This window comes from Coccinella septempunctata, chromosome 4 (assembly GCF_907165205.1).
Source record: "Coccinella septempunctata chromosome 4, icCocSept1.1, whole genome shotgun sequence".
In the NCBI taxonomy this organism is placed as follows: domain Eukaryota; kingdom Metazoa; phylum Arthropoda; class Insecta; order Coleoptera; family Coccinellidae; genus Coccinella; species Coccinella septempunctata.
Window position 1 is genome coordinate 4,895,468 of NC_058192.1, and position 24,234 is coordinate 4,919,701.

At 37.3% G+C, this 24,234-nt stretch overlaps 1 non-coding gene across 1 annotated transcript; it reads left to right on the plus strand.

The window, feature by feature from the left end:
- The first annotated feature begins 12,535 nt into the window (after positions 1–12,535).
- Positions 12,536–12,608, plus strand: Trnar-acg. Its single transcript has one exon. It is a non-coding gene; the product is annotated as a tRNA-Arg (tRNA).
- The last annotated feature ends 11,626 nt before the right edge of the window (positions 12,609–24,234 follow it).

The following is a 24,234-nucleotide window of genomic DNA, read 5'->3' on the forward strand; positions in this document are numbered from 1 at the left end:
ATTGAGTGTTGCTGGGCACAATGAGAGAAATGCGAAAATCCGAAATTACGTTATTGGAAAAGTTAATCCAGGAACATGCCGAATGAAATATATTCATTCGAGACTTTTTGCAACAAAAATCCTCATGTTTGGCCCATAACCAGCTTATTTTCAGCAAACATGCCTATTATGCCTCCACGTGTTTTGAAAATTCTTCAGATATATGCGAAGAGTAAATGGATAATTGAGAAAAAATTCAGGGGATGCTCATCCGGGCATTGGAAGATCGTTCCATTATGCTATATTATCTAGGTCTTAGGGTGAACCTTTGACTCGTACAAATTTTTTTCCGATTCGGCTCTGATAAAAAGATATAGACATCTTCAGTTTTCATTATGAGCTATGCCACCCGTGGAAAAACAAAATTACCTTTAGAATAACTAGCAAAATCTGTGACACTATACATCTGTGGATCTTATAAACAGAGTTGTATTCAGACAGAGTACCCAATTTTTCAAACATCAAATTACTCGAAAATGGTGCATTTTACGAGAAAATAAAAGGAATATTTTTATTTTAAAAAACGTTCAAATATTCACTAGATAGCGCCCAACTTAGTTTCAAGAGTTGGGTTCTTTGAATTCTTGGTATTTTTATGGTACGTAAGACGTGGGTGATATCTTGAGTTCGGAAAAGATTCATCAAATAAAAGAAAAAGTAGTTTCCGAAATTCAGTTCATTCGATAAAACCGTTTGTGAGATAGAACTAAAAATCAAATTTTTTATGTTTTTTTCACAGCCTGTATCTTTCAAACCGAACTGATTCGGAAAAAATGGTAGGGGATAAAAGTGTTTCTTTTGACCTCAAGAATCTACTGTCAATATATTTGTGTGAGTCAAAGAGTCACCCTGTATATCCTAGAGTCGTAGACACAGCTCATCGCTTGTGAATAGGGGAAAAAGTGCTGTAAAAGTATGGCGCCACCCTATTACTCAGAGTCCCAAAAGCGCGCTTCGTAAGCTTATAAGAAGATCCGTCACTGATTGTGAAACATCCTGTATATACTAAATTATCATTCCACACGTTGCTGGACATATCATAGTGCTCTTAAATCGTTTTCATAAAAAAACATCGTTGAGTGCGCCTTTACTCGTTTAATTTCAGTGTCCCCTTTCATGAATTAATATGCGGCCAGAGTTCGAAAGTTTACATTCCAAAACGGGAAAGATCCTTGTTCTACAGAAGATGTTCCCCGTTGAAATCCGTGTAACTCTTCTTTCTCGAAGAAATTCATTAGCATGAATAAAAAGACATTTATTCAAATATTATTCTCCGGGGACGTAAAAATCCCAGGCACATCTAAGAACATTGTTTTAAATAACAGAAACAGTGGGAAGTCCTAGTGTTGGAGTTTAATTATTCCACAGGATGGAAAAGTGGTCATTCGTTCATGCAGCCGTCACCAGGGTGCCTTTTTATGTTGCTTTGTACTCAATTAAACGCGAATATAACAATCTGAAGTCTCGAAATTTTTGAATTAATAACTGTAATAAATGGATCCACGGACACATTTGGAGGGCCCAAATGAATTTTAACTGCCTCAGATTCGTTGAATTAGGATTATTGCTTTCTGAGGTTATTTATGGTCGGGATCACCTGAAGGGCCTAATATATACTGAGAGACAAAATAGGAACACCTAGAGATATTTGAAATATTTTATAGATTCTTATAAGCAGATATTTATAATATGGTAGAACAGGTTGAAAATATGTTCTTCTACATATGGGAAGTGGAAAAATGGTAGGTGAAATCACTTTTTGTGTTACCACAATTTTTTATATTTTGTATAGCTGAAACATTTCAGTTTTCTTTGAACCCAGGAGTCTACTTCTAAAAGTTAAATAAAACCAGAGTCTTCCCCTGGATAGTCTTTCGAACATGGCATTTTCTATGATGAATTTCATTGTTCTGCAGGCTAAAAATCGTCACCTATGAATACAAACGAGATCAGCTCGCATCAAAGCTCGGAGAGATCATGATTAAATCGAATTCTCGCGTACTAAACGACGAAAATAACTGCAAGTCAAAGCATTCTATATGCAAATCAGTTTCAATCAAAATTCAATCATGTGAATTGAATTTAATCGTCGAAAAACAAATTCCTCTTTGAGAAAACCATCAATTAAACGCATTCATGATTACGTTCCCTCAGGCATCGGTTCGATAAAGAATTTCGATCGTCCCTTTTGGATCTCAGTGTTAATATTCGTGTTCTCATTTGGGTGATAGCGAATTGCTGATTACATCTCGAACGAATATGGGTAGATATGCTTCAGTTCGACTGAATTTTAAGAACATGATGTTAGTGGACAGAGTTACTTTGCATTCTAGTTTGTGTTGATTGGTTTTGTGTGCTTTTTTACATTGCCTGTAATGGTTGTAAGAGACTATTATTCATCATCATCATCATCATTGCTGTATCCCTATACCGGGAATAAATCTACAAAAAGAAGAAGAAAAAAAAATTGCGAATAGACTTGTAATTTCTTAGGGCTAGTTACGACTGTGTGCCCTCCTGTGACTGAAGAGACCCAACCGTGACCTGCAGATCCTACCACATTCCGGGCATGGATAGTCACCAACCAGATCTGGCCGCCGCTGTACCCTTCTAGAGTCTCCATTATAACTGTGTACCAAAGACCTCCACTGTGATCTGTCTAACGCTATTTGTTCCCAGTTATGATTGGCATTAACTAATTTTAGGGATTGATGTAGTGTATCCTTAAACCGCTTATACTGGCCTCCTGGTTTCCGGGCTCCCTCAGTGAATTCGCCATAAAGAGCTATTTTGGGGAGTCTTGTGTCTTGCATCCTCAGAATGTGGCCGCTCCATCTGAGTCGGGCCCACGTTACTTGAGTCTCAATTGTTGTACAACTCGCCCGTTGCAAGACTTCTGCATTCGAAACTTTGTGGAACCATCTGATGTGCATTATCTGTCTTAGATGACGTTGTTGTGTTTGTTCAAGCTGTTTAATATGTCGCCTGTAGGGCGTCCAGCTTTCGCTTCCGTAAAGAAGCGTTGGGAGGACCACTGCTTTGTAAACAGCTGTCTTGGTCTTCAGATTGAGGTCGTTATTTTGAAACACTCTGTCCTTTAGCTTCCAGAATGCCCGTGATGCCGAATTGATACGGTTTTGTATTTCCGTGTCTAGATTAGCCCTAGTATTTATGAAGCTTCCCAAGTATTTGAACTGTTCGACCTGTTCTAGAGTTTCATTCTCCAGGCTGATATCTGTTTGAAGGCTTTCTGGCGGACTTAACAGGATTTTGGTCTTGTCGATATTGAGTCTAAGGCCTAAAGCTTCGTATATATGTTTATAAGTGTCCATCATTATCTGTAGATCCTCTGAGCTGCTAGCGATGAGTGAACAGTCGTCTGCATATTGAAGTTCCGTGATAAACTTGGTACGGGTTTTTGCTCTGAGGCGCTACAGGTTAAACAGGCCTCCATCAAATCTGAATCTTATCCCAATACCTCTTACGGGCATACTCATATCTGCAATTATCGATACAGCTATGGCGAAAATATTGAACAGTAAAGGCGCTAATACGCAGCCTTGTTTTATTCCGGAGTTGGTTGAGAAATGGTCGGTTGTAGAGCCATTATGCTGTATTCTAGCGGTGTTGTTGGTATGAAGGCTTTTACACACTGCTAAGAATTTTGGGGTTGTAGGAGACTGTTATTGTATTATATCCACTGCTCAACAATCGATAGGGATCGCACATGTCGTGGGTAACCGCAAATGGTCATTTGAACATTCTTGTTCGGAGAGAAAGAAGAGAAAGATATTCAGAACATTTATTATTCCCTTCCCACTACTGTTTTTGGATGCCTCGAAGAGCAGAAAGCAGAAGTATCTAGCTTTACCGAAAATTTCAATTTTTCCCCTTCATTATATTTTTATTCTCTGTTATTCAAACCTAGAATTCCTCATATTTTCAATTGAATTTTTTTTCTATGGAACTCTTCATTCTTTTATTCTTTTCTGAATATCAACCAAACATACTCTGGTATATAATAATATAATAATCTCCTACAAGAGAATATTCCTAAAAAAAGTCAGTGATCCGATCAGTTATTGGGGAGTGTGTAATTATGAAGTGGTCACAACGTTATTTGTTAGTGGTACATTAATGAAACATCTTGGAAATCGAACCACGTCTCCAACAACAAATATTATGCCTGTTTTCCTTAGAAAAATAGGAGTGTTTCTGTCAGTTCGAATCAAACAGATTTTTATACATAGATTAGATACCAACACGTTCAATTCATCCTCACGCTGACAAGTGGATTAAGTAGAACTCACAGATGTATGTATGATAGTGCTGCCCTTCTCATTAGATGGACAGATTGTCCGAACGTGAAAGCCTAGCCACAGATATAATTCAGTTTGATAGAATTCGAGTCCGGTGAATGGAAATAATGAACGTCAGGGGCATTTCTTGGTTTCCCCCTGTATAGAGGTAAATGGGTGAATCAGACGGAAACCACGTCTCTAATCGTATCACTTTTAATTCGATCAATTATGCGCCCCTACGTGGGGTCGGCATCGTCAATCAGAATCTGTTGATAATTCTTTAGAATTCACGAAAGATGACACCATTTCGATAGTTCTTTCAGCTCAGGTTGAACGCATAAATTGATTCATATTGTGGTAAGTATATTGGAATTATTGTCGCTTTCAATTCCTCCAGCTCCTGATATCACTGAAGATTTGATACGGAAATATTTTCGATCTTTTTCAGGACTCTGCAATACCTTCATACATCAAACCTATGACCCACATCTTTTCTCACCAAACTGAACATCACGAAATCAAGTATTACACTTTTTTTTTCGAATACTCAACCTCAACATTCTGCTCACATCTTTATTCTCACTCTGGCCTTCAAGATCAAGTCACTATCAATCATAGAGAGCCAAATTTCATCTGGAAATTGTATCGAAATATTCAGGTGAGATGGTAGATTTTACGTATGGATTCAAAGAAATAAAAGGTGATTTTTTACATAAAATTCCATTATTGTGAGAAAAAGAGTCGCAGCTCTAGTTCTATCGAAGCCAAAACAGGCAATTGTAGTGGAAACAGATGCATCCATAAAGATCCAACAGATCCAACAGCATATATAAAAAACAAGCGTGCGAGTTGAAAATGAACCCTGGTTAAAAAATTCCGAACTGCTTGTTATTGGAACAAAATCATTCACATCCGGATGCTACTCTGACGCGGAATTATAAAGAACCTCGTTTTTGGTTTCCAACGAAATAACGAGCTTATGGAATATAACCTAATATTTGTTTTCCAGCCAGTTTCAAACCTGACATACGACCATATTGGATCATATCCGAACTAGGGGATCTACGTGATTCGGGATGCATGTTTGGAAATGCATTTTCCACCGAAATTTGGTTATAAAATATTCTCAACAGGAATTGGAGGGAAAATATTGCTACCGATAATTTTTTCCTGTTAGAGAAGGTCATCGAATTGGCAGAATATTATAGGATGATCACCGTGAAAAAAAAAGCATAATAGTCCTTCCGACGTTTGTTGGCATGGGCGGAAAATATCAGACAAAATCCACCTGAACGTTCGGTTCGAAAAGATGTTATTTCGCGGTAAAATAATGCCCATTTTACTCCACCTTCCTAGAACATGAAGAGATGCTGCAAGACCGAACTGGAGTACATAAACTTGAACATTATCTCTTGTTAAAACTTGGATGAGTTGCGAAATAGTTGTATATTTGTTGAAATTTTCCGCAGACAGGAAAACTTGGAAATATCATTTTCATTTTTTCCCCTTTTTGTTCCTTGCGGGTACCGTTTGAGAGCCCCAAGAATAAACTGTCTTCCTCGGGCAGATATGAAATATCATCGATGTGAGTTTTTAAATTATATTCGCGCTACGCTTCTGCTCTTAATTGCCTGGAAATCATGGCAGCAAACTATCTCGGGAACCGAGAAGTGCGGTACGAAAATCCCCAGGAAAAACTTCCACGAATTTAATGAAAATTGTTTTTATCGAGCATTCTCTCGAATTGCTTTTCCGTGAGATATGGGTGGAAAGACGCTGGCTGAAGAACGGGGGACTCAAGAAAATATAGTCACAAGAAAAGGTGTATTAGGTTGCAGAAAACTGATCTGACTGTACCTACAGAGATGTTGAAAATAGTTGCAACCAACAATGGACTATTGATTTTATCCGAACAAAAGCGAGGGCTACTGAAACAAATCGTTGTACTCTCTCCAACGATAACGATCTGGGGCTGTTAATTAAAACATCGCTGGCATTAATAAGGAGGGTCGAAAGTTTTATTTAATAAGAGTCTCATCGAGACCCGCCAGCCAAAGCCATATTATGCAGAGTATCAGATAGAAATATTGAAATTTTAATATGAGTCATAACAACGAGATTATGAATATGGAACAAGCTCTATTATTTAACGAAGTGAATATGTACAGACACAGTGGTGGCACTGCAGTTATTACGAATCACATCAAGTTAGACAGACATCATGAAAATGGTGCAATCTCTTGTTGGAAAAACCAAATTGTGAAAATCGAAAAATTGGAGTATCGAGCCATCATCAAGTGTCTGTATCTAAAAGGGCTAAGAAGTAAGCAGATTATCATTGATTGATTTTTTGAATAAGGGCATATTCCATGCAAAAAATTCGTGATTTAGGGTTTGAATTACTAGAAAACCCCCCTTATTCACCAGATTTGGCTCCATCCGACTATCATCTGTTTCCTCAACTGAAAAAAAGTTTAAAAGGTCGCAAATTTTCTTTCAATGAGGAGGTAATGAAAGCTGTGGAGGTCTGGTTTGCCGAGCAAGACGAAACATTTTTTTTGAAAGGTTTAGAGACGTTGCAGGTTCGCTGTAATAAATGTATCCAATCAAGAAGAGAATATGTTGAGTTTGATATTGAAATTTTGTTTGGTTCTATAGTAGGCTAAGAATTTTTCAATATATCCTGGTAGATGAAACTTTTCTTTTGATAGATTTGTGTTGTTCGAAGAATAAAATTGGTGAAGTGCTTGAGACTGTCTACGACACTGGTCCATATGCTGCTGGCTGGGGTGGTTAGCTTAACGAAGCGAGATTCACCCTCTGAAAACCTCCCACCCTTGCTGTGATCGGACACGTGACTACCCTGCCGTCATCTTTAATAATCATCTGATTGAATAGAAGAAACGGAATTGGCAGCGTGCTGTTTATTGAAAGTGAATACAGCTAACAATGAGCAGGAAATGGTATCTAGTAGCAGGTATGTGATGTGAATATCTCTCATACGTGAGCATAAGAATAAGGGTGACTACTGTGCGACCTCCAGCTTGGAAATCCCGAGTTAACTCGAGAAACTTCGCGCAATATTTCAATGATGGAATGCTCTCCGAAGATTTCGTGCCTTTCATGATATGCAAATTATTCACGCTGTGTTCTTCGAATAGGTGTGAGAACATAGAACATAATATGACGCTATAAAGGGCGTATGTGCTCAAGGGGCATTCTTTCGCTTCAGGAAGTCCCGAAAGTTGAAGCCTTATCAAACGATATGTTGGGAATTCTGATATTCATCATTTTCGAGACAGCTAAATGACGATTTATGATCAATATAGGGTGAGTCTTTGACTTGTACAAATATTTCAACAGTAGATTATTGAGGTCAAAAGAAACATTTTCTTCCCTTACCATTTTTCCGATGCGACTCGCTTTAAAAGATACTGGCACATGCTGTTTTCGAATATTTTGATGTTCAAAAATTGAAAAAGTATGTGGAAAATTTGGAAAATTGGGTACTTTGTCTGAATACAACTCTGTTTAAAAGATCTGCAGGTGTGTTGGGTCACAGATTTAGCTAGTTATTCTGAAGGTAATTGTGTTTTTTCAGGGGTGGCATAGCTCATGGCTATATCTTTTTATCAGGGCCGAATTGGAAGATATGGTATGGAAAAAAAGTGTTTCTTTTGGCCTCAAGAATCTACTGCTAAAATATTTGTACGAATTAAAGATTCACCTTGTAGATAGATGTCCATTCGATTCTTACTACAGTCAGAGGAGAGAGATGAACAACCTATGTAGATTTTGGGGGTAACTGAGTCCCCCTGAGGGGGAACAAGTGTGGGGTTTCTCACTCTCCTGAGCTCGAGACCTACTAAAAACCCTAAACTGCTTCTTCATAGGTTCCGGGCATTTTGCCTATTAACCAGTTGACTCTTATGGTTTCTGGACTATCACTCGATCATAGTCGTGTTGATACTTGTATGCTGCCTATATCTTTTATAGTTCAAGCTCTTCTTTGGTTACATTTAAATCCTTAACTGATCTCTCGGTCTTCGGTGGTAGATTCTTGACCTTCTAGCTTCTTCTGTTGGATCGTAGTCGACTTTAATCTTCGTAGTTCCTCATTTGGATGTTGTTTGGCTTTGTCGAATATCCTTTCCGCCTTTCTCTTCATAAATTCTGTAACTGGTTCCCATTCCAAGTCCTTGTAGATTTGTTTGTTCCTAACAAACCAGGGTACATCCATCGCCATTCTAAGGAGTTTATTCTCAGTGGCCTGTATTCTCTTGATGTGGGTCTTGGCTTCGAAGCCCTATGCCAATCCATATGTGAGTCAAGATCTCAAGAATTCTAATCAAATAACTTATCCCTTAATTGAAACACCTTTCCACAGATTCTCCACGGCCCCTCCCCAATATTCCCATCGACGGTCTCCTATTCAAACAACCAACGTCTACAGAAAACGCCCATCAACGCCCAAGTCACATGTATCTTCCGGATCGCATCGAAAAACGACGCCTTTTCCAGAATTCACATCCGGTTTTATGCCCCGACATTAACAAGAATAATAGAGCCGCCAGCGCTCGGGCTGGAAGGCGTTTCTGTTATGACAGACCGGGCCGAAATTTGATGAACGCTGAAAAGAGCTCGGTGGTGAATAAAATAGTTGGAGGTGCCGAGGTGAAACTCAAATGTTATACCTGCTGGGACAGGGACAGATGTGTTTTATTCATCTGCGTAGTAGGTACTGCCTCGATTGAGTTTTATATCACGACCCCGTTGGGATTGTTCGATAAATCGCCACTTTGTCGAATGAAAAGTGAAGATTGAATTCGCAGGAGGTCTTTGAGCGTCTGGTATCGCCGATATCGGGTTCGTGAGAGTACATGAAATGTGGAAAAATTCGGTCTTTCAGCCTTAAGCGTCGGAAACTGGCAGTAAATTTGAAAAAACCCACGCTCGTGCCGTTACTGATATAAGTCCTGGCACTGCTTTTAGATTCGATTGCCCATTTCTGGTTTGGCACTTCGATTATTAATATTATATACATATTATCTTATATACAGGGTGAGTCTTTGACTCGTACAAATATTTTAACAGTAGATTCTTGAGGTCGAAAGAAACACTTTTTTCCTTTACCATTTTTTCCGAATAAGTTCGGTTTAAAAGATACAGACTGATGAAAATCATGGAAAATGTTATTTTAGTTCTATGTCACAAACGGTTTTATCGAATGGGGTATCTTCCTAAATTTCAAAATATATGTAATTACAATCCGTATAACTCAAATATATCGAAATATATTTATTTCGAATTTTAACATATTGCATTTTATCTGTATTCGCTTACGAAAATTCTGATTTCAGAATCGCTCCCTTATGAGCATTCTACGTCATTTTCAAAATCCGGCAACGCCCATCGAGTCAATAATGGTCATGAAAGTTTTCTGATCACCATAGACTTAATAAATATCAAGTTTGGTGTTCACATTTGACAAGAAAAACCATAGACATAGAGACATGTCTCTATGTCTATGAGAAAAACAATAAATGACACAAAATGTCATCGGTTTCAAGAAGGTATAGACACAGAATACAGAAACAATTTTTTGTAATGTGTGGATATAGAATTCTATATCATCTTGATCGGTTCCACTGTTGTCGAATTAACAAAAATTACTACACCTTTTCCAAGTGTATTTCAGAAATCGTCAACTGTATTTCAGATTAGTCAATTCGATTTCAGAAAGCGTCAATTGTATTTCAGATTAGTCAATTCAATTTCAGAAAGCGTCAATTGTATTTCAGATTAGTCAATTCAATTTCAGAAAACATCAAATGTAATTCAGATTAGTCAATTGAATTTCAGAAATCGTCAATTGTAATTCAGATTGAAGTATTATGTATTTCAGAAACGGTCATTTATGATTCAGAAAGTACATAGAGATGTAAAAAAGGATGACTTATGTAAATGTCAGGTACATATGCCGTCATTGTATGTATGTCGAGATGTATGTAGACTTGTTACACTTGTATGGTTTGTATTATAGGCCCCAGTTGTAATTCAGATTAAATGATTTGTAATTCAGAAAGTACGAATATCATTCAAATTACATAGAAATGTGAAAAAGTGTGAGTTGAAAAGGAGAAATTTTCTTCAGAACGTTGGCAAGCTTTCAATGAAGATTTGAAAAAAGAGATACATTTTGTCCAAATTCCCGCAATCACTGTTAAAACACTGAACTCATGGAATCTGATGTCAATGATACTGAATTCACGCGTTACGCGAGCAGCTGAAGAAGGCCTATACTGTTGCGTTATTTCTCTTTTCAATAATTGTATTCATGATTGAATGTAGGAACTGCTTTAATCTTATTATTCGTTCGTTTCTTCGTTCAATTTGTGAAGATTACCATCAATAACTACCAGAAGCAATCCCTCCATGCTCCATGACTCATTCACGAAATCACGAACCCCTAAAATGTCTTCCAAAAAAAGATCTAACGTTTTTTCAAAGAACTTCAGTAATGTTTTTTACATTACATTAAACCGAATTTCCGAATATCACAGTTATCTCACTTTCAGTCTGATCTCGGGATTTAAGAGGATAAACCGTATTTCCAATAACCATTTCTGTAACCTATATGAAATGTGTTTAATTTCGAATTAGGATTTCCGAAATACAATTGACGATTTCTGAAATTAAATTGACTGATCTGAATTGCAAGTGATGTTTTCTGAAATGCAATTGATATTTTCTGAAATTGAATTGACTAATCTGAAATACAATTGACGCTTTCTGAAATCGAATTGACTAATCTGAAATACAATTGACGATTTCTGAAATAAAATTGACGATTTCTGAAATACATTTGGAAATGGTGTAGACTTTAGCCATAGACATAAAGACAGGGACTGAGCAATGTCAGCATGAAATTGGCTTTTTTTATAGAAAGAGAGAAAAGATCGTCGGGAATTTACCTTCTCTTTTTTGTTCACATAGAGGTGAGTGTGGACCAATCAATATTCTAGAAAGAGACAACTGCATTCCCGACGTGCGTTTCTCTCTGTCACTTTTTTTGACTGTATTTCATGCATAGATAGAAAGGGAAGGCACAGTCCATGTCTATATGTCTATGACTTTAGCGAAGGCATTCTACGTCACAAGCGAGTCAAAGACTCGTACAAATATGGAGACATGGCCTTGCTCTCGAAAAATCCAAGTTCCAAGTACACTTTTGTCAAAGTATAGCTCTTTGATCAACCGGCATTAATTCCCAATTGTTGGCAAATTGAAAACCCGTAGGCGAATCGTTGAAGATATCAATTAGGGTATAAATAGAATCCTTAATTGTCGAATAAGGCTATGCATATTCATAGGTGTGAATATGCAAATCATCGGTGTATCTCCCGGTGTCTAATTGAACCACGTCATGCTATTTATTCTTCATCGAAAGCCACTTACCGATCTGTTGAGAAAGGAAATAAGCCCAATAATGGAGACAAATAACCGTCATCCACTGAACTAAGTACGTATACGAAAAGTTGGGCCAAGTAATGAAGTTTCAGGGCCGGTTACTATTGTTTTTCCGATAATAATTTGTCGATACCCAAAGCGGAGTTAATATAAGCCCTACGTGAAGTCCTCGAAAAAGAGCTCTCAGTTAAGATTTCTGACATAACTGTGGATCTAATATAAAGTTTGTACGAAGTTCATTTCGAACTCCGACGATATATCGCATAGTACGTTAGTTTTCGGAAGTTTTTCCTGGAATATTCTCCACACCAATGAAAATATTATGAGTTTGGACCCCGTTTCTTCGCTCAGAATTAATGAAGTTGGCATGTTGGTTGACGGCATCAATATTTCATCGATTTCGATGATAGTTTTCTAGGGGTTGACAGGACAAGAATTCTTGTATTGATGACAAACTTCTTGTCTCGAGAAAAACACAAGAAATAGGTATAAAAAATCTTGTCTTGACGCACCCTTGACATATATTATTAAATCTTGTAGGGGTTGTTTTTGTTTCTTTGAAAATTTTCACATGAAATCGCTCTCTGCCTCTTCAATCTTTTCTTAAGGTGACACTTGTAATGGATTTGAAGAATTTACATAATGTTAGAATTAACAAGAATCAATTCAGGAGAAGAATGTTCAACTAGATGTGTAAATTTTAAAATTTAAATCAACGTACATAAGGTCCTGTGGCGCAACGGATAACGCGTCTGACTACGGATCAGAAGATTCCAGGTTCGAATCCTGGCAGGATCGCTAAACTTTTTGAATTTTCTCGAAATAAATCAACTTTTTTATATTTGTATTGAGAGGGTATATTCCTCCTACACTTTTTGATCTTCACAACTGAGTAAGTAACTAAATTACGAAATTTAATTTCTTCACAAACATTTTTACTTCGAGAAAATACTCCATCTACATTTCCACCCTATGGAAAAGGGGATCTCTAAATCATCCTTAACAATTCTTTTTCGATTTTCCCAACGAAATGAATTCGGAATTCGTACAATCCCCCATAGTAAAATCGTAACTCAGACAAATCCTTTTTTTCCAAAAAAAAAAGTATCTAATAAATGCGAAAACCATATATTTTCGAATTCAAGTTAATCCCGGCAAGTTTTCCATTCATGTTCGTTGCCACCTAAAACTTTCCATGTTAATTCCGTGATTAAATTTCCAACCGTGAATTTCTGTTGGAAGCGAATTCTATTTCCAATGAAAATTCTTTCGTGAAAATCTGCTAACGAGATCATCTTTATTTGATGAGAAAAAAGCGCTCTTTAAATTGGCGATTTCATTGTTTTCGGAAAAAAAAATTGGCCATAGATTCATAAGTTTCGTCACATGATATGAAGGAATATTATTCTTGTGTTAATGTGTACTTATTTTATTCGCATATGGATTATTTGGTTGATATTGTTGTTGAACGATAATAGATCTAAACTTCCAACATCTACGCAGATAGAAATTCAACTTCTTTTACCCTTAGATGGTGGTTCCTTGTGAGATAAAAAAATTTATCAACAGGTTCAATTTAAGTGGTAAGCGCTGAATTTATATTTACCTATAATAGGCGGATATCATGCTGACATTATAGGAGAACACCAAAAAATTCATAATTGCTTTTCGTGTGTCATCTTTAGGGAGCTGTATCCAATGAGGTGCAGCTCAAAAAAATCCAAAATTTGAAAAGACCCACACTTTTCATTGACAAGGAAACTACTTTGAATTTTTTGGCAACTTCTCATTCACACCCTGTATACTGATCATTCGGCAAAAAGGGATTCCAATTTCAAACAAAAAACCATAATACTAACAAGTTGGCCCTTGGGGTAGGTAAGCCGCGAACGCAAACGTCAGAGCAATCAGTTGAATTGAAATTGTTTAAGTGATGTTTTCCTACAAGCATATCCCTGTGGGTATCAGTTTCCACCCCTCTTTCATCCCGATCTTTTATCTGTAACGTTCGGATGTTATCACGAAAAGATCCCTCTATTTGTACAAACAAGAGGCAGATATGATCTTCAAAGCGAAAAGCTAATAAATACACAGCGATGTCGAACGAAACAGCAATTTTGTAAATGAGCTCTTTCTTCTCGCTGGGACTATGGTGATCATAATGAAGAGGGTTTCGGATAGACGGGATTATTTGGGATTTATATTGAATAAAGGAAAATGCGATTTTCAGTCCACTGACAATAACATTTCAACTCTACGGTGGGATAGATTGTGATCAAATGAAATGAAGAAATGAATTAATCACGTTACGAATGCTATCCATCCTTAAAACTCATTGAGCAGGTTTCAAAAGACTATCTTTGATGAAAGTGCCAGAAATTCATTGGTTTCTCAGAGCCATTATTACGAAAGCGCTGAAGTGCCACACCAAAGAAAAAAATTCTAGATCTACAATTCCGACTTGCAAGTCGGAATTCTGAGATACAAGTCGGAATTCTGAGATACAAGTCGGAATTCTGAGATACAAGTCGGAATTCTGAGATACAAGTCGGAATTCTGAGATACAAGTCGGAATTCTGAGATACAAGTCGGAATTCTGAGATACAAGTCGGAATTCTGAGATAAAAGTCGGAATTCTGAGATACAAGTCGGAATTCTGAGATACAAGTCGGAATTCTGAGATACAAGTCGGAATTCTGAGATACAAGTCGGAATTTCCGAGATACATAACGGAATTTCGACTTGTAAGTCGGAATTTTGAGATGCAAGGCAGGAGGAGTGCTAAAATAGGTCTAATGACTTTTGTTTTTTTGCATTTGATCCTTGAATGTGTTTTTGGGTTCTTGGAGGAATTTTGGATGAATGAAATGATATTCTATTTTTCTCTTCGGTTGCACCATAGCTGAGCTGTCCCAAAGCTTCGTGTTCAGTGCTTGTGAAAGCACTTGGAGTATTTTTGTACTCCCGAGAATTATGCTCCTGGGAACTTTTCAAAACCTTCCTTACTGCTTAGTGATTCGAGCACTTTATCGAAATTCCTACATACAGTTTCATAATCAAGTTCAAAGTCACTTTAAGTTTCGTTTAGTGTCAGTTTCGGTTGTGTTAAAGAAAAGCTTTAAAATTGAAGGGGCTTTAAGTTTGATTATGAAACTGATCGACTTATGGTCACCCTACGAGCATATATGGATACTACAGATATATTATCATATTATCCTGATTCCCCGTAGGTTACGACGAACTCCTCAGAAGCTCTGTGAGCTTGTCAGAATCAATAACGTCCGTTAAAACTTTTGAAAGAAAAGAGATAGGCTAGGCGTAGGTTAAGGGTCCAAATGTGCCTATACATGCCTTAAATGAGTCAAATCTGCTCTACAGAGTGCATTTTCCTCACATAATTCGCAATTCTAGCCCCACTACTGTCTTGCATCTCAGAATTCTGACTTATATCTCAGAATTCCGACTTGTATCTAGGAATTCCGACTTGTATCTCAGAATTTCAACTTGTAACTCAGAATTCCGACTTGTAAGTCGGAATTCCGACTTGTATCTCAGAATTCCGACTTGTAACTCAGAATTCCGACTTGTATCTCAGAATTCCGACTTGTATCTCAGAATTTCAACTTGTAACTCAGAATTCCGACTTGTAAGTCGAAATTCCGATTTGTATCTCAGAATTCCGACTTGTAACTCAGAATTCCGACTTGTAAGTCGGAATTCCGACTTGTATCTCAGAATTCCGACTTGTAACTCAGAATTCCGACTTGCAAGTCGGAATTTCGACTTGTATCTAGGAATTCCGACTTGTATCTCCGAATTTCAACTTGTAACTCAGAATTCCGAGTTTCATCTCAGAATTCTGACTTAGCAAGTCGGAATTTGGATTTTTTTTTGTGTGGCCCTTCAGCGCTTTCGTACATTATTGTTTTGTTCGAAATGAAATAAGTTTTTATAAAATCTTACTCTACTTTCTCTGCCTTGTCTTCTGGAACAGAATGACTCCTTCTTGACCTGTAAGGTGGGAGGTTCAGATGGAGATGATATACAAAGAACAATTTGCCCGTCGAACTTTTTTTCCCCATTCCAATTTCTTCGCAACACCGCCCTCGTGTTCCCGAGGATCCTACTTTTTGCGAGTCTAGTAATTTGGTCGTGTCATGCCGACGCCGGGCCGAGTTAAGTCAATTTTGCGGTTAATAAAATAAAATTTCCGCATTTCACCCCTCGAGCATCCCGGCTCTCGAAGTAGACGCATACCATGCTATGCATGATCGACGGTTCATATCGTATGGGGTGGGGCCTAAGGGTGGCCGACATTTGCACATGTATGCTTTTTCGGTAATTGAATTAGGAGAAAGCATTCCGGAATCCCAGAAGAGAGGGATGAATGGAATAGTTACGGTTTTTATTATCGAATTCAATACTCCAGTATATTAGTGAAGGGGGAACTGAAATTTAGAGAATTTCATCTCATATATTCTACGTATATAACTTCGTGAAATTACAATAACAATAGCGCGTTTGGTTCATTGCTTCTTCAGAGATTTTTGAGTACTAAAAACCCCACGAGGAGGAGAAATTAGGAGAGATATTATACAAGGTATACTGCATTCAAATTTATTTTAGCAGTCGGTTGGCCATTAAATAATTTTCTCAAGTTTTTGTAACTAGAACGGAGTAAGGTTGGCACTCATGAAATGCCGTTCATGTCATAACGTCGTTGCCACAACTAATATCAATTTTTATTGATTTGAGATAGGGTTTCAGGAAGTGCTATTTAAAATTCAGGTCCGCTCATTCAAATAGTTATACCCTGATATTCTAAAATCCACAATACGTCAGACACTATCGAACATATTGAATGTAAAAGAATTTATATAATGTTTCATCTGAATCTAAACGACTTATATTTCAGCTGAGTATTTTCACAATCAGAAAGATTGTGAATGAAGAGGATGACAAGGAATTTACTTCTATTGGAAGACCCAGAAAAGTGGTGGCATTTGTGAATTTTTATTTATGTTTGAGTGAATTAATGCGAAAAGTTTACTAAAGGATTTTCGATTAACGTCATCGTAAAATAAGTTCCCGAAAATTGATTTTTCTATTTTTCATTTGACTTGTCCTATACATTGTAAATGTCTCAAGGTACCAATAAATACCTAATTATTATTATTATATCGATGCATTAAGATGAACAGCCACAAATACGCGCCAGTTGTCCTGCTAATTGTTTATCCATGTGAAATTTTTGTTCAAAGGTGAAGTTCATCTTGACTTGAAACTTCCTTTTATTCCTTTCACTTATATTGATGCAAGATGATTTTTGTTGAAGAATTCAACATCCTTGTAATTATCTGTTAATTCCTTCGGGAGATACCCATTCCCAACCACTGCAACATATGCATTTTATCTTCGGGTTAATATTTTTGAAATCTACAACTGATGTAACGTATTCAAACTTTAGGCAAAGAAGATAACGAACATTAACTCTCCTCAAGCTAGTGCGAATTATGATATTATACTGATCTCTTGTATTTTCCATGCAAATAACTGAATTTGGTATGCCTTCAACCAGTTTGTATAAACTTCAATTATGTTCGTCACATATTTTCCGAAGAGATTCGACATTGTGATAAAATGCGTAATAACAGAAACTTTTACGTAGAACGAGCAACATGGCGTTGATTTAAAACCCAAAAATGTTTTGACAAGCTTCATAACCCCACATTTTCGTACTATACAGAGTGAAATGTGTCAAAGTTCCATGGCCAACCGACTGCTAAAATAAAAGTGAATGGAGTATAGATTGAAAATATGGAGAAATAATTCTAGGGATCATAGAGCTCCTGAAATAAGGGGTTCTTGTCTAATAAACTTATGACCAAGACTACTCATCAAGGGTTCTACATTCTCTAAAACGTATCTTGAATCCACCAAGTAAAATCTTTATTTCCCTACAGTGTTGTCGATCTGAAGAATATTTCTTATCTGTTTACCTCTTAGTTTTAGAGGATACTGTAAAAAAATCCAATTATTTCCTCTTTTCATTACAACAGAATAATTTATAATTTGGCGCTACACTTCTAGCTCTACCAGACATATCGTCGAAAGAAAATGTCCGCATTTAATTCAATTTTTCCGAGCATAAACTAGAGAACGCCCGAAGCAGTTTACCGAGTCTCCCTGTACACAGGCACCATTATCACATATTCCCCTTTCACAACAGGGCGAACGCCCGAGGTCTTCTCTTATTTACGACAAAGAGACGGCAAATTCTTATTAACATCCAGGAGATATTAAGATACCCCCAGGTCCCCGTGCTCTGGTGACCGTCCCCATCCCCCGGCGGGCTAGGACCGTTCCTCACAGCTTCAGACTCCGAAATGTTCTGAAAGATCCCCCTTGCCCACATTCGTGGGGTTCTTGATCCACTAAAATTGATTAGTTTATGTTTTACCGTCTTCGTCAGCTTAGAACTTCCATCTTCAACGTGCAGGGAGAGCTTTAGACTTGTATATCAATAAGGAAAGAAGTGATTTTCATTATTTGGCCGTTTGGAAGACAACATCTCTCTATTTTCATAAACAAGGGGCTGATCTTCAAAGCGAAAATCTAATAAATGCACTGGGGTGTCGAAAGAAACAAGCAATTTTGTAAATGAGATTTTTCTTCTTCCTGCAACAAAGGTGATGATAATGAAAAAAGTTTAGAATTGGCAGATTCATTTCGATTATAATTGCCAAATGACGATCACGTGAACGCTATCTGCCAATTAGATTGGTTTTTAAGTCTAGGCTCTTAGGAAATAATCTATGATTGATGGAAATAAAAACTGAATACACGAACAAACCCTCATCCAAAAATATTCTGATGAGCTAGATATCAATTCAGCCTCCTAATGATCATCAGTCTTACCCATAAAATGATTCAGTATCCTACAAATTCGAAATATGCATATTAAAAGTATCGAACATTTTGTGAAAATTACACCTAGCCTTCCCATTCAATATTTGACAGACACCACTTAACAATCTCATAGGTTCATATCAACAAAGATCATTATTTCCACAAAAACAGCTATATATCACAGTGCATACCAACAAAAAATATGTAGATCCCCAAGATATCCAAATGAGACAAAATACACCATTTTCTCCTAATGATATTTTTGTTTATTCGAATCTTGATCTAAACGATACAATAAACAAACTTCAGATAGATTTAATGCCTGATTGTTATTCGTGGGAATCCCTAATGAGACAATAAAGCAGGCAAAACATGAAGATAGAAATCGGGAAATGGGGAATATGAGTTATCGTTTCATGTAGGAAATTTTCGTTAATATTTCTAGATTGTATCGAATTTATCAATATACTGAAAGAATGTTTCGATCTACAGGTTGCGACAGGAAGCTCTGACGCATTTAGAAATCTTTCAATAAATTTTCCTCGAAAAACTAAAGATTTGATGATATTTTGATGAAAGTTCCACTTTTCTACCTCACCCTGTAGAAAGCCTCTTCAGGAAATACCATTTCTAACCCTTTAAGACGAACCTGAACGAAACCAAGCAACCTGGATGAATTCACGCAGTATTCCGATCGAAAAATTCGAATACTGTAATTTTTCTCAAAGCCAACAGCCGGATACTAATGGAAGGTGAAATTGTTAAAACGAATTCTGAATACATTCCCGGTTTCGAATTAATTTCGATTAGAGTACGTAGCGTAGGGAGGCAGAACGAAAAAAATCAGTTTCTTGAATGAATCCAATAAAACAGTTTAATTACCGTCTATGCTGGTGGGAGCTTAAGGATTTTTTAGCTCAGAGATTACGAGAGATTTAGTGGTAATTTGCCCTTACGAGACAGAATTCCTCTCTCTACTGCATTGGCGGTTCTTTTGGCTGGCAAGATCTCTGCCCGATTCAAGAATTCGGCATCTGTGATAATATACGTTATTCAGGTCCGATCCTTTAATTTTGAGCGGAATTTGTTCTAGTTCTTCGCATCTTGAGATAGCTGATTTAATGGCAAACTCAATAGAATTCGATAACTTGAGTAAAAAGTCGATGGTTTATGACTTGTTGGGATTCACATGGTGGAAACACTAGGTCACATATTTTCGAATATTTCTTTTGGTTGGCAAGTTTTTTTTGCAAAAATCTTTATCATGTTTAATTCTGCCATTATATAGTATTATGATATCATTTGCTGTTTGGATGGAAAATGTATTATAATGTCTTTATAACAAGATCATGAAGTTGGAAAAATTGCTCTGGCCATGTTTCCATTCTGATCACTGATATCAGAAAAATTCGTTAATCAATTTCGCTCTTTCCCTACACTCGACGCCCCTGATGCCGATATTCTGCCGCTTCGAGCCGGCAAATATAAGAAAAGGACTAGCTGACAATTTATCCTAGTTTATGCATGACGCTCAAGTATTTAAATCGTACGACTAAACGAACAAAGGGTCGCCAATGAAAAAACAAAAACTGACGTCAAGTTTGGCGGCCAACTGCTAAACGGCCCATTTAAAAGACAATTGACGACTGCAAGATATAAATAACAACAATCTTATCTTCAAACTCGAACAGCTCCACGGTTTGCATACAGTGGAGAGGCATGGACGTCAATATTTTATGGTTACGCCGTTACGATCACTGCTGCAAGTACCAACGGCCTTATTTACCTCACTTGTTCTCGGATTACCCCATCATTTAAGCCTACCAGTGGTGGACGCCCCGTCATCGGTAGCTGGCCCATCAATCCACTCCACTAATTTCTTTACCGCATCTTAAAATATTCGAAATTCTTCTTATTAAAGTATTATAGAAGTTCAAACTTTTCATTTTTAATGGTGAAACTTTCTGATTTCAATGAAACAAGATCATATTATTTTTCACAGAAAAACGCTTTTAATTTCGTTGGCTTGAACTGTAGTTTATTCCTTGAGAAACATTTGGTGACAAGATGCTTCATTTGATGTTTTCAACACCAGCCTATTCATCATTTTCTTTCACCGACATTTCTGCCCCACTCTCCTATGGAAGCGAAAAAATACCACAAATCACGACCCTCTTGAGCGTCGCCGTTACAAATTTACCGTGACCGTTTTCCCAAAACAAACATGCCGATATCAAAGGCGGTATGTTTGGCTGACTCAGATTACAAAAAAGTGAATTATATGGCGAAACACTTTGTTCACACAAAGGGTATGAGGGTGAAGGAGTAGAAAGAATGTCTCTTCCTGATGGAAATAGCAATGAGGCGTTTCAAAAAACAATATCCCTCATTCAAACACTCTTAACTTACTTGCATTCTCAGAAGAAAGGCAGACCACTTATTGCAAATATTGAAAAAAGGCTCTCAATTCGGAGGAAAATCATCAATTCCTGTTGTTTCCTTTCATTTCTAGTTTATTTTATGGTCTACCCAATTTTTGAAATTTCATAGATACTCTTTAATTTTTGAACATCAAACTTCTCGAAAACGGTGCGTTATAAAAGAAAATATGAAGAATATTTTCATTTTACAAAACGTTCAGATTTCATTAAATAGCATCCAACTTAGTTTGAAGAGTTGGGTTCTTTGAATTTTTGGGTATTTTTATGGTACGTAATAGTCATAATGAGAAAACTGGAAGACGTGGGTGATATCTTGTGTTCGAAGAAGATTCATCAAATAAATGAAAAACTATATTCCGAAATTTATTTCATTCGATTAAAATGTTTGTGGTTTTTCAACAACCTGTAGCTTTTAAACCGAGCCGATTCGGAAAAAATGGTTTCTTTTGACTTCAAGTATCTACTGTTGAAAGTTTTGTACGAGTTAAAGACTGATTCTGTATAGTTTCAAATTTCTTCACTTCCACCCAATATAGGTTGTAGTTGTCCATGGCAACAATGATGAGTGTTCAACAGTTATCTCTCACCTGGTTGAATTTCCATACGCATACCGATTTCTAACTCCACTGAAGCCCAAAACTTCAAACTCAAACCATGGAAGCGAATTATCGATTCCGAGTTTCCACATTATCCCCAGTTTGTAGGATGTGTTTCGCTCAAACGCGACAATACGTATTCTGCGACATTCTCGCCGAGCTCCAAGAACAAGCTTAACGTCCGTCCAAGAAAGCATATTCGTGTCGATGACAAAGCGTGGACGGACACAAAAAATGGCCAACTGGCTCATTATTCGAAAATCGGCCATTAAGGGGGTCTCGGCCGATTTAACAGTACTTTTATTCCTGGAATCGCCGAGTTTATCACATTGGTCCATAAAAGTTCATCGGCGCTATGTGTAATTCAGACTTTATATCGGGTTATGCAAATCCAAATCATGTCCTGCATCTCCGGCGAATATAAATTCGGGCCTTAATCACACATTGCGTGATAATGGAAAATAATTACATTATCGGCATATGAATATTCCATGAGGAGCGTCCTTTCCGAATGGATTTTCGGCATGAAAAATGGGGGTGCATTTCGCCTTCCCTTTTTTAGGAGTGCAGGTCTCGTCTTACAAGCATATGCACTTAAGGAGGTACCTTCCATCTCGCCAAAAGAAGTGAAGGTGCGCCTACACAGCGGACCGTTCAAATTCTTCTCGATACACGCACGTTATTCCTATATACTGGGTGTATGAAGCATCTACAAAAAATTTGATTCAAAAAATAAGTTATCCAATCTGTCGAATATCCACTTCCATTTTTGAGCGGTATATTTTTATGTTAGAGGATTACCCAAGCTATAGTTGGAGAGCCGACGATGCTAAATCGGGATTTACTCGAGCGTCGTGGAGACCTTGTGGATCTCGAAGATCAGATCGTAGAAAGAAAAAAAGGTTCTATGATGTATTCATTTTCTGCGGTGGGGAAAGCTTCTGCAGGGTCTCAAAGATGTAAAAAAAAATCGTCAGGTGTATATACTCGAGCGTGTCAGATTAAGATACTGTATATGCCCTACGTGTCTCTGATAATGAATTCATGCCTATCTGACAGTTTGCGCGGTGGGACTGACCGTACGGAAGAGTTGAAAATGGTAAAAAAAAAAAATTTTCCAGCGTGTCAGATTTTTGGAGGATATGTTAATTGGACCCAAAGGAAGCTACTTCTCAAGGGACTGACAATTTGGACGTGACGCAAGGTCACAGCGGTCCTTTGAAAATGTAAAAAAAATCGTTACTTGTACATACTCGAGCGTGTCAGATTTTCATACAGATGGTTAATCTGGGTGTTGTAGACATGTTGACCCATTAATCTGACACTAATCAGGGGGGGTTTTCTTAATCTTACACTTTGAAGATGATTAAAATCCCTTTTTTTCGAATATTTCCCTCCCTGTACCTCTAATCGTTTTTGTATTCATTATAAAAGTTGTAGATAATAAAATTCTACACAACTTTTGTCTGAAGCAATTTTACATATTCTTAACCGTTCTCGAGTTAGAGGGCGATAACGGCGAGAAGCTTAGCCACCCATGCGAAAGGGCAAGGTCAATGTAGAATCCCAGTCTAATCTACAATTGTCAAAATGACAAGGTATTTCTATGATGACAATTTCGAAATTAAGCACGAAAATTTTAGTGTTGTCTGTGACTGAACCTTAGAATGTACTATTTTCCAACGAGTGAATTTTCGCTTCAGCATGTATCGTTAAACACCTCGCATTAATCGCCATATATCTCATAAACGATTGAACATTGAAAAAATTGCTTGGGACAAAATTTGTAGAAAATGATATGCTCTACAACTTTCATAATGAATGCAAAAAAGATTTGAAGCCCAGGGAAGGAGATAATTCAAAAAAACTGATTTTTGTGAGCTTAATGGCCAATTCTTATGGTTTCGGCTTGCTAAAACTGTCAGATTATATTTTTTCCGTTATTCTTGCATCATTAGCTTCAAAATAAGAAAAAACGCCACGACGCTCGAGAATGTCAGATTAAGAGAATATATACTTTTCAACATTAATTAACCACATATATCTTAATCTGACACGCTCGAGTATGTACAATTGTACGTTTTTTTTAAACTATTCTGACAGGCTGTCCTAGACAATTCCCCCTATATACAGGTCTAATTTTTGGTAGAGGTACTCTACAGGATCCAAGGTATGTCCCTTTATATTAATCTGACACGCTCGAGTAAATCTCGAATTTCCCTCTTCGGCTCCCCAACTACTACCTAATCTAGTTGATAAAACGCAAATGGAAAAACTAGATGGGCCAATAATGCCTCCGAAATTGCGGCAGTTATCAAACAATCATCTCGCGTTCACGTCAAGAATGTCATTTACGTTTCCAGAATGATCCGAGAGACCCTCCGGCTTCAGTCCTGCGGAATCGTCAACACACATATCTGTTTCACATCTCACAAAACGCTCGGCCAAGATGATATCTTCATGTGTATGGTGCTTGGC